Source organism: Humulus lupulus, chromosome 9, assembly GCF_963169125.1.
Source record: "Humulus lupulus chromosome 9, drHumLupu1.1, whole genome shotgun sequence".
Taxonomy (NCBI): Eukaryota; Viridiplantae; Streptophyta; class Magnoliopsida; order Rosales; family Cannabaceae; genus Humulus; species Humulus lupulus.
The window spans coordinates 152,174,724-152,184,597 of record NC_084801.1 but is presented as its reverse complement, the minus strand read 5'-3'; the positions used below and the strand labels follow the sequence as shown (position 1 = coordinate 152,184,597).

Genomic DNA, 9,874 nt, shown 5'->3' with positions numbered 1-9,874 from the left:
CCGATGTCCCATATAGAATATGATAATTTTTTTCATTTTTCTATTTTCAACCACTATATTAATTCATAATTTCCTGTGTAATTACAACATAGTTCAGACAAAATCAATAGAACTCATTATGTTCCAAATCTAAAAATTACAAGATCAAAATATACACTTGCAATAACTATGCAAGTACTAACTAAAAACTACAATTAGTATATTTTTTAATTCTGATTTCAAAAGTTACTCTAGCTATAACTCATCCGCTCAAGAAGCTTAGCTGCCCATTCATTTCATTTTTCATTAATTTCGCCAAGTGTATATATATTCTTCCCACCACACTACAAAACACAAAATGAAAAACTAAGTCAGAAATTAAATTCAATAGAATTGTAGTTCAATAATTATAAATACACTTACATTACTAGTTAGTCATCGCATGGATGTCTCATTCAAGCAATAGTCCTTCATCATCCTTATGATATAAAAGCCGCACTCTACTGACGATGTTTGACGAGGGAAATTGACTATTTTCCACTTGTAATTTTTTTCATTCCTTCGTGTCTTTCGCTTAATGTGTGAAGAGACACTATATATACATCAATATGAAGAGCATATTAATTTTTTATTTCCATATCAAATAATCATATTATATTCTAAAATGAGTTTCAAATATATTACCTGTTTATAAGGTTCCTTAAATTATTTGGAGGAGATTTTCTAACTGGATCAAGATAGTATCATGTATGGTAATCTGGATCAATGATCACTAACTTCCAGTGACATCTGCATTTAAAACAAAGTTATTAAAATAAACATCATAAGGTATAAGTAAAATTAATATTAAATTTAAATTTTACTTACCAGAAATGGTATGGCATTAACCAAGTTTGACCCATCACTGTGTTATTGATACACCCTGAGATAGCCCAATTAGCCATATTTGCCCCAATTCTCAATGACCACGATGGCTCAATGAAACCAAAAAACTGTGATATCTCTCTATCGCACAACTCGGAATATATTATACTACATACATGAAAATTAATGATATTATATTTATATTAAAAAAAAATTATATAATGTTTATTAATTTAAAATTTACTTGATATATGAAATGGAATGCAAGACGCACAGATTTCTTCCATAAGTCCAAAGTGTACTATATCCTCATGCGAGATATATACGCTATATTGTTCGCCCATAATATTAGTCTCCATAAGAATGTCAATCATGAATCCTGGTTCTACATACTTAACTGAACCCAGAAGTATCTTCAAAAACATGGGAAGTGCAATGGGAACCTTGAAGATAATCGGCAACTTACTAGCCATACTTGATCCTGCCTCTTCTTGAGTAGTGGGAAGCTGTTGTGGAGACTTTTGGTTTCTTGCGAGATGCAGAGACTCTGGGGCTAGGAATTGGATCATGAACATCTTGACTTGTGCTGGGCATACCAGCTTGAGCTCCACCTGCTTGTCTCCACTCCCTAATTGAAACACACCATACCAAACTATTAAGATATCAGGAGGAAAATAAAACCATAATAAATATTCCTTGTTTCTCAATTAAACTAAAAGACTTTCTGAAGTCTGTCAGACCTTATTCTCTTTATGATGTCGTCTGCATTAACTCGTCCTAGAAGCTCTCTATTTTCCTCATTAGATAATCTCAACTCTATTCTTAGCTCAGTTATTAAACTTTCTTTTTCCTGAAGAAAATACATTTCATGTAGCGGTCATTTAAACCTGATAAGAAAAACATAAATATTAGATCCATGACAATAAAATGACAAAATGTATCCAAGTAATGAGATCAGCTTGAGCTTTAAAGGCTCTTAGAACCGAACTGTACGCTTCTTGCTCAAGTTGGTGAATCTGGGCCTCCATGTCAGTTTCACCATACATCCTAGAGTATGGGAGAGAGCACATAGCAGATCTTCAATTCCCTGCAACACGACCTGCTCTAGGGATTCTGTTTTGATGTGATGGAGGAAGATCATCATCAGTTCCTACAAAATTTGTTTGCCAAAAGAAATGCAATAAATCATCAATAGTGCCATGAGGACGAAATTTACGATATTGTTCATGGAATATAAAAATTAATCGAATTTTTTAGAAAATTAACAACAGAATTCACATTGCAGCATATGTATTAGAAGACAGTTAAGTCAAACTCACAATAAAGCCATATAACTAACAAAAGCTCTTTTGGGAAAAATACCCTTCCTCCTACCACTCAGGTGGAAACAACAGAATCTACATTGCAGCATACGTATTAGAAGACAGTTAAGTCAAACTCACAATAAATCCAGACAACAAACAAAAGCTCTTTTGGGAAAAACACCCTTCCTCCTACCACTCATGTGGAAATAAAAAAAATAGCAATAAAATTCCAAACAATGAAGCCAAATATATATACATAGAAAAAGTTAATCTTCAAGCTCAAAAATAGTACAACTTTTTTACTTTAGGGAAATTTAAAATGAATTACTAAATTCTGACTCCATTATCAAAACATTTTAAAAAAAAAAAAAGCATATCATCAAAAGAACATTCTAGTTATCTTCTGTTTATATAATCTACATTAAAGAGCTTGAAACAAAACTGCGATAACTAGCTGCCGCCAAAATCAAAATCTTGCAGATACACTGAATTATTCAAAAGGCTTCCTTCTTTAAAAGAATAGCACCATACTTTCATATATGTAGAAGTATCAATATTAACCAAAGCTCTCAGTTGTTTCTAATTTCTATGAATAAAAGAAAAATAAATACGCCCTCTGAGTACATTAAAGTTCTGGTCTTGCATCCATGTGATATTCAATAACATATACATATGAAGCAAAAGAAAAGCATCTGAATCCTAAGTCACTCCAAAAGATATACCTTGGAAAACTACTATTATACAATGCTGTTCTTTTTTTCCAAATTCACAAGAAATTGGAGTTATATGTTGTACCACATTTTTCTAGTGTGGACTTCTTGGAAACGTTTTAAAATGTACATACTTTCATATATAACTACAATACTATCTTTGTTTCTTATTAAAAAAAGAAAATAGATATAAAAAGTTTGATACGCAAAGATCATCTACCCATAAAAACATCACGCTGATACAGAAGTGTTCTGAATTTTTCACCCTAGTAGTTTTAATAGAAATTGTAAGCTTCTGTTCCGATCTTCAATTTTTGCAAAGTAATTAGTGAATGAAATTTACTTTTGCTAAAGAGAACATATGAAAAACTAAACAAGGAAAAAAGATGAATAAATCGATAAATATTCCTTTCAAAATATTTCTTTTACTAATATTTTTCTTCAGTTTCTCTTAGAAACACTTCTCTTCTCTTCTGTTCAAATCCAAACTAGGATAGGAGAAGATAAAATCCTTCTAACTTCTTTTACTTTCCTCTCTAAAATCTGGGTTCCACACAGACAGACACATCATCAAAGGGGAAAAATTTGTCTTTCCCATTGAAATGGTATGACGGGTTCTAACTAATCAAGGAATTTTACTTTCTTTCCTTCATTGTTAATTTACTAGCTTGTTCATGACTATTAATATGTATACATATAGAAGACGATCACAAAGAAGTAAAGCTAAGGACTCAGACAAAGTTCCTTTCCACATAACCATCCAAGAAAGGAATCCCAAATGCAAGTTTGTCCGGCTTAAGTACATCCTACTAGTTACCATTTTCGGCACTTTAGTAACACTTTTGTACTCTCCTGATATTTACCACAATAACAACCATCCAGCCTCAAGTTTTGTTTCTCGGTAAGTGTTTATATATATGTATGCATACAACTTGTGTATTCGGGACCAATTATCTTCTGTTTTGGTCAAGATAAGGTAAATTTGTGAGTCATGAAAAGAATCAAGACAGAGTCCCTGAATGTTGGTGGGATGAATGCTAAGAAACATTGAAATAGTGAAATGCTCATTTAAAAAAAATGTAAAACTTAGACCAAATTTACTAGTTTTGAGAGAAAAATAGTTCTTTTTTATTCCTCAGAAACCAAAGTGAATATTCCAATTTGACTGATTTACATCCTAGAGTTCTAACTTAGAAAAAAAATAAAACGACGCACATGGGCACAAACATGATTTGAACAATTGTTAAAGAGAACTTTTGACAATTTGCACAAAAAGGGGGATGATTTAGTTTAATTTAAAGTTGGTGACTTTTCTTAATTACTGGTCATACTTATTGTGAAATGAAGGCTATCCAGAAAATGGACGATCTTGAAAATGATCTTCCAGATTTTATAAGACCTGGTATCTTGACTATCTTACCAGGATATGTTAATGATGTTTCAGATCAAACAAGAAAACATTAATGATGATTTAGCCTATGGAAAAACTTTTGAATATTGTTCTCATGCTTGAATATTTCAACACCTAAAAGCATCTTGCATGCAAGATTCAGAAGATGAAGTTTAAATCAGCTTAGCTTCAACAAAGATTACAGTAGCTGACTCTCACATGAAAACTTTTAATCAAAATAGCTAACTATGATCATCACTCTCAGGCTCAGCTGTGCCAGAAACAGCTTCTGTTTCTTTAAAATACAAAAATGACCATTATATATATGAAATTGCATAGCTAACTATAACATTATATATATTATATATGATAGGGAGCATGTGAGGTAATGCAGAATTGAAAGCATTCAAAGAATTAGAAGAGAGGAGGAAGACAATTGATGCTCTGGCAAAAACAACAATTAGTTACTCCTATTGCACTGCTAATAAACTTATGTGTGAGATATGAATATGAGAGAAGGAAGAGCTCCATACCTAGGGAATTTGTAGAGTGCCAGAGGTGTTGTTGCCGGACTTTCGTTGTGCATAGGGAGAAGGAAAAAACCAGATGCTGGAGGAGAAAGGCTAACTCTAGTCGAACGGGTTGATGTCCTGAGGTTGAATGGAGGCTGAGCAATTGTCGTGGGTCCCAAGTTGTCGAACGGAGGTGGGGGGCGCCGCCACTGAGGAGGTGATGTGCGCGAGGTTGAATGGAGGAGGAGGAAGGGGTCACGATTGGGGAAATTTTTTAAACAGAGAAGAAAGAAATCATTAAAGAAAGTCTTTCTTTAAAAAAAAAATAAAGAAGAGTGTTAGTAGCTTTTTTTTATTGTTCAAGTTTTTATTTAGTTTATTAACTTTTTTGTTTTAAAAAAAATTAGTTTTTATTAGTTTTAAAAGAAAATATAAAATTAATACTATAAATTTTTAATAAGTATCGTTAATGAATTATTCATAATAGAAAACTATTTTTATTAAATATATAATAATTTAATTAACAATTGATATTACAAAGTATTAAAAAGTTAAATGATTATTATTTGAATAACTCATTTTCACAAAAAACACTCAATTAATTAATATTTTTTATGAATATATTTACAAAATATATTAAATTCTATTAAGGGGATATAACTGCAAAAATACCCAATGTTTTGAAAAACTTGTGAATTAATATCCAATCTTTTTTTTTTGTGGAAAAAGTACCCAATGTCCACTTCCATTGGTATCCGTCTGTACCCAGCCCATTAAGTTTGTTAAAAGCTGATCCTGGACCCATGTGTCAGCTCCTTATTGGCCCATTTGAAAATATTTTTTAAAATTAAATTAAAAATAGAAAAAAATTATTAAAAAATAATTTAATCAGTAAAGAAAATTAAAATCAATAAAAAATTAAAATCGATAAAAAAATATTAAAATTTATTTTTATTTTCTACATTTTCCTTTTCTTAAGCTCTGCATTCAACTTGGTTCATGAAAGTTTTTATTTTTTCACCTAACTCCTCAAATTCAAAGTGTTTCTGAATTCTGATCATTTCGTACAAATTCATCTCAACCCAATTTCTTGAAAATAGGGTCATGTAGCTAGAGAAAGTTGGAGAGGGAGAAGATCCCAGATCTGAAACTCTTCACTATTTGACTTGTTTGAATAAAAATCACAGCTTTGTTCTTATTCTACTGATTTGGAGCTCTTTTAGCTGGGATTCAACTGGTTGTACAAGTAAAAGGTTCGGGTGTTTTACTTATCTTCTTCTGTTGTTTTTCATTTTAGGCTTCATCTTAAGATAACCAACTTAGAAGAATGGAATTCCATTTCTTTATTCACCATTGATATTGTTTTCTTATTAATTGGGGAAATTTGAATACAAGCTGCACTATTAGTGGTGGGCAAATTTTAGTCTAGAACTTGGGAATTGATCTTGAAACGGGGTGTGTGTTTTCTGGGATTTCGTAAAATTTGGTAATTTTTTCCTAGGTAGAGAAAAAGATGGATGTGGAGGAACTTGATCGAAAAAATTACTGATTAAATTATTTTTTGATAATTTTTTTCTATTTTAAAAAATATTCTTAAATGGGCCAATAAGGAGCTGACATGTGGGTCCAGGGTCAGTATTTAATAGACTTGATGGGCTGGGTACAGACGGATACCAACGGAAGTGGACATTCGGTACTTTTCCCACCCAAAAAAAAAATATTGGGTATTAATTTATTAGTTTTTCAAAACATTGGGTATTTTTGCCGCTATTTCCCCTTCTATTAAAAAATACAAATCAAATTAGTTTTTTATTAATAAATTTGTATTGCATTAGACAATGGTTTGAGTAGAAATGTTGTCTCGTGTTAAAAGTAGTCATGTTACAACAGTCTCGCTAGAACTGTTATCTGATGTGAGTTTTAATCTGCATGGCACGACAGTTTGAGAGTGACTGTTGTGTCGTATATATTTTTAACATGACACGACAATTCTACTACAAATGTCGTCTCATGTGTGTCGTCTAAGTACATTTTTGTAGTAGTGACTTATGCTGTAGAGAGAATCTAAAACCTACTAGGTCTTTTGATTTTCAGTTAAATAGTCTTTTTGTAATCTATTTTCAACTCTCACTTAGCATTCCTTTTATAGACTCAATTAGGTCATTTATTTAATTAAAAAATCAATAAAATAATAGTCAATAATCAGCCCTAGGTCAAAATTATCATGGGCCATAGGCCCATGAAATTTCCTTTTAATTATAAGTCCATTGGACTTAAAGTCAAGGCCTGTATTATTTTCTATTGATTGAATTAATTAAATCATTATTTAAATCCTTTATCAAATTAATTATTTATAATTTGAACCTTGATTTAAACTTATTTATTAATTTAGATACCAATTTATCTTAATTAATAAATCTGTCCTAATTTATCTCTTCTTCTCTAAATTACATAACTCTGTGAAACTATCCAAAATTGACCTAATCAACTTTGATAATTCTAGTTATTAATTAAATCAATCAATTGACATGATATAGATGATTTTATCCAAGGTACAGTGGGGACCATGGGCCTATGAAATCAAGCTCCAATAAGTTATCAGAAATTTAACAAATAAACTTACTAACTTACTAATTCCTCGTGAGTCCACTAAAGATTCAGAATTGCACTCTTGAATTCATAGAATGCTCTATAAGCAATATACATATGTTATTAATTATCCATTGTTACAACCATAATTATCACTCAATCCCCTATAGAAGGTCTATAATGAGATGGGACTAAAATACCGTTTTACTCCTGATTGTAAAACTACAATTCTATTGAATATAATTTCTGACGACCACTAAAGCACCTTGTGCCCTCCTATCTAAGCTAGGTGGAACAAAAGAATATGGGGGCTTTCTCTTCTGCTCAATGGGGCCACTACCCTGACTAGATCCAGAAAGAGGAGGCATTGTTCTTCTAGAATCGCACCTAGCAGTGCCCTCTCTCCAAATCTAATCCTCGGCCTCCTCAGCTGTAAGGGCCTTGTCCACTACCTGAGCATATGTAGAGTCTCTAGATCCAAAGTAATCTTCACATCACGAGTGATCATATTATTCAACCCCCGCACAAACCTATCCCTTCTTGCTGCATTAGTTGGCACCAAATCCGGCGCGAACTTCACCAACCTGTCAAATTTCAAGGCATACTCAGTAACTGTCAATCGGTTCTAAGTTAGGTTGATAAACTCGTCAACCTTTGCAGCTTGTACTGCAACACTGTAATACTTCTCATTGAAAATGTTTCTGAACTCTTCCCATGTCATAACCGCAACATTTTTTCTCTAAGTCACTACATCCCACCAAATGCAGGCATCCTCTTTGAACATGTAGCTAGCATAAGCTACTCTCTCTTTCCCTACCACCCTCATAAAATCCATGATGGAGGAAATCATATTCATCCACTGCTCTGCCCGTAGTGGGTCTAATCCACCCTCGAAGGTGGGAGGATGATGCTTCCGGAACCTCTCACGCAAAGTTTCCCACCTATTATCCATAACAGGCTGAACTGGCACTGACACTACAGCCTGCTGAACTTGCGACTCAATGCCCTGAGGAGGGGCCTATTGCCTCAGCTTTCCAAGCTCTTCTTCTGTTCGATGAAGTATAGCTTCAATCTCGGCAAACAACTGTTGCCAATTCTGTGGGGCAGGTGGAGGGTCCTGACCCTGGTTGTCATCCTCGGCCCTATTTTCATGGAGTCTAGATGATTGTCGAGGCATCTCAATGGTATGCCTGCAATCAACGACGCCGCTCATTAGGCATGATAACAACATCCAATACCGCCACCCCATTCACATCAACCAACCATAACAACAATCCACAACACACAAATAGCATACAACACTCAAGGGGCCATGCCCTGGCGTCATGCATATGTAAGCACATTCGTCATGCTCTATATAAAATAATCAAGCATACAGGGAATTTAAACACATAATAAAACATATAATTCAATCTTTACCAACCAACCCTGAGTCGAGCTTGTCACTAAGAGCGAGTGTACATGTTCGGTCAATCTCTAGGAACCATAAACCTTGACTCACTCTGATACCGAGTTGTAATGCCCTACATCCTTAGAGTCGTTACTAAGTGTGTTTAAAATGTGCTAATCACTCACTAATCAAGGTTTTAGGTTAAATGTGTAGCTACATTGTAATAAAAGTCACATAAATTTGAAAATGTATTTATCCATTGAAATTATAAAGCGTTATACATTTAGGATCCCAAAATAATGTTTAGAAATATTTACAACTAAAATTATGTTTAAAGTCGACTAAACGACAAAATTCGGATTAATACAAAACATCTCCCGAAATTGCCCTTGGCCGTGGCAGCCAGGCTGGCCGAACATGTACACGTTGCTTCACGCTCTCCGTACTCATGGTTGGTCGACCTTTCCCTTGCCCTTACCTGCACCATAGAGCACCCGTGAGCCGAAGCCCAGCAAGAAAACTCCACACAAGCAATCAACATATGCATAAATATCAATCAGCATATAACAAAGCCGCCAACAAACTTAACACATAACGGCCATGCCGTCCTAGGCGCTTTACCAGGCCCTGGGTTCACGGTCTACACCGTGAGGATGTCTCAGGCATCTGAGAAGGGTCTCGCCCTAGCAACTTGCACTCTATGTGCTTAACGCCACTCCCGACCCCTTGTCGTACTCCGCCTTGCACTCCACGTGCTTAACGCCATTCCTGGCCCGTCGTCGTACCTGGCCTTGCTGTTCTCGGCCTTTGCCATTCCCGACCCTTGCCGTACATTTACAGATTTGCAACACATAGCATAAACTTAACAAATACTTAAACAAATACAAGTATAAACAATAGGGCTACGCCCTGCATCATAATCACATAGGGTCGTGCCCTGCAATACAAACTATAGGGCCACGCCCTGCTCTAGGGGTACAAAAGTTTTCTTACCTGTGTCCCAAGATATTCGAGCACTGCGATCACGAGCACAGTCCACTAACCGGAGCCTTGAAGAAATCCTAGTCACAACGCATGAATAAAAATAAACTATCAAGTTCTAATCCATTAAATAGCTTTGAGACATAATTCTAGCC

The 9,874-nt window shown here is 34.3% G+C and overlaps 1 pseudogene; it reads right to left on the bottom strand.

The window, feature by feature from the left end:
- Positions 1–1,094: 1,094 nt before the first annotated feature.
- On the bottom strand, positions 1,095–7,716 carry LOC133800193 (protein EMSY-LIKE 4-like; annotated as a pseudogene).
- Positions 7,717–9,874: the final 2,158 nt, after the last annotated feature.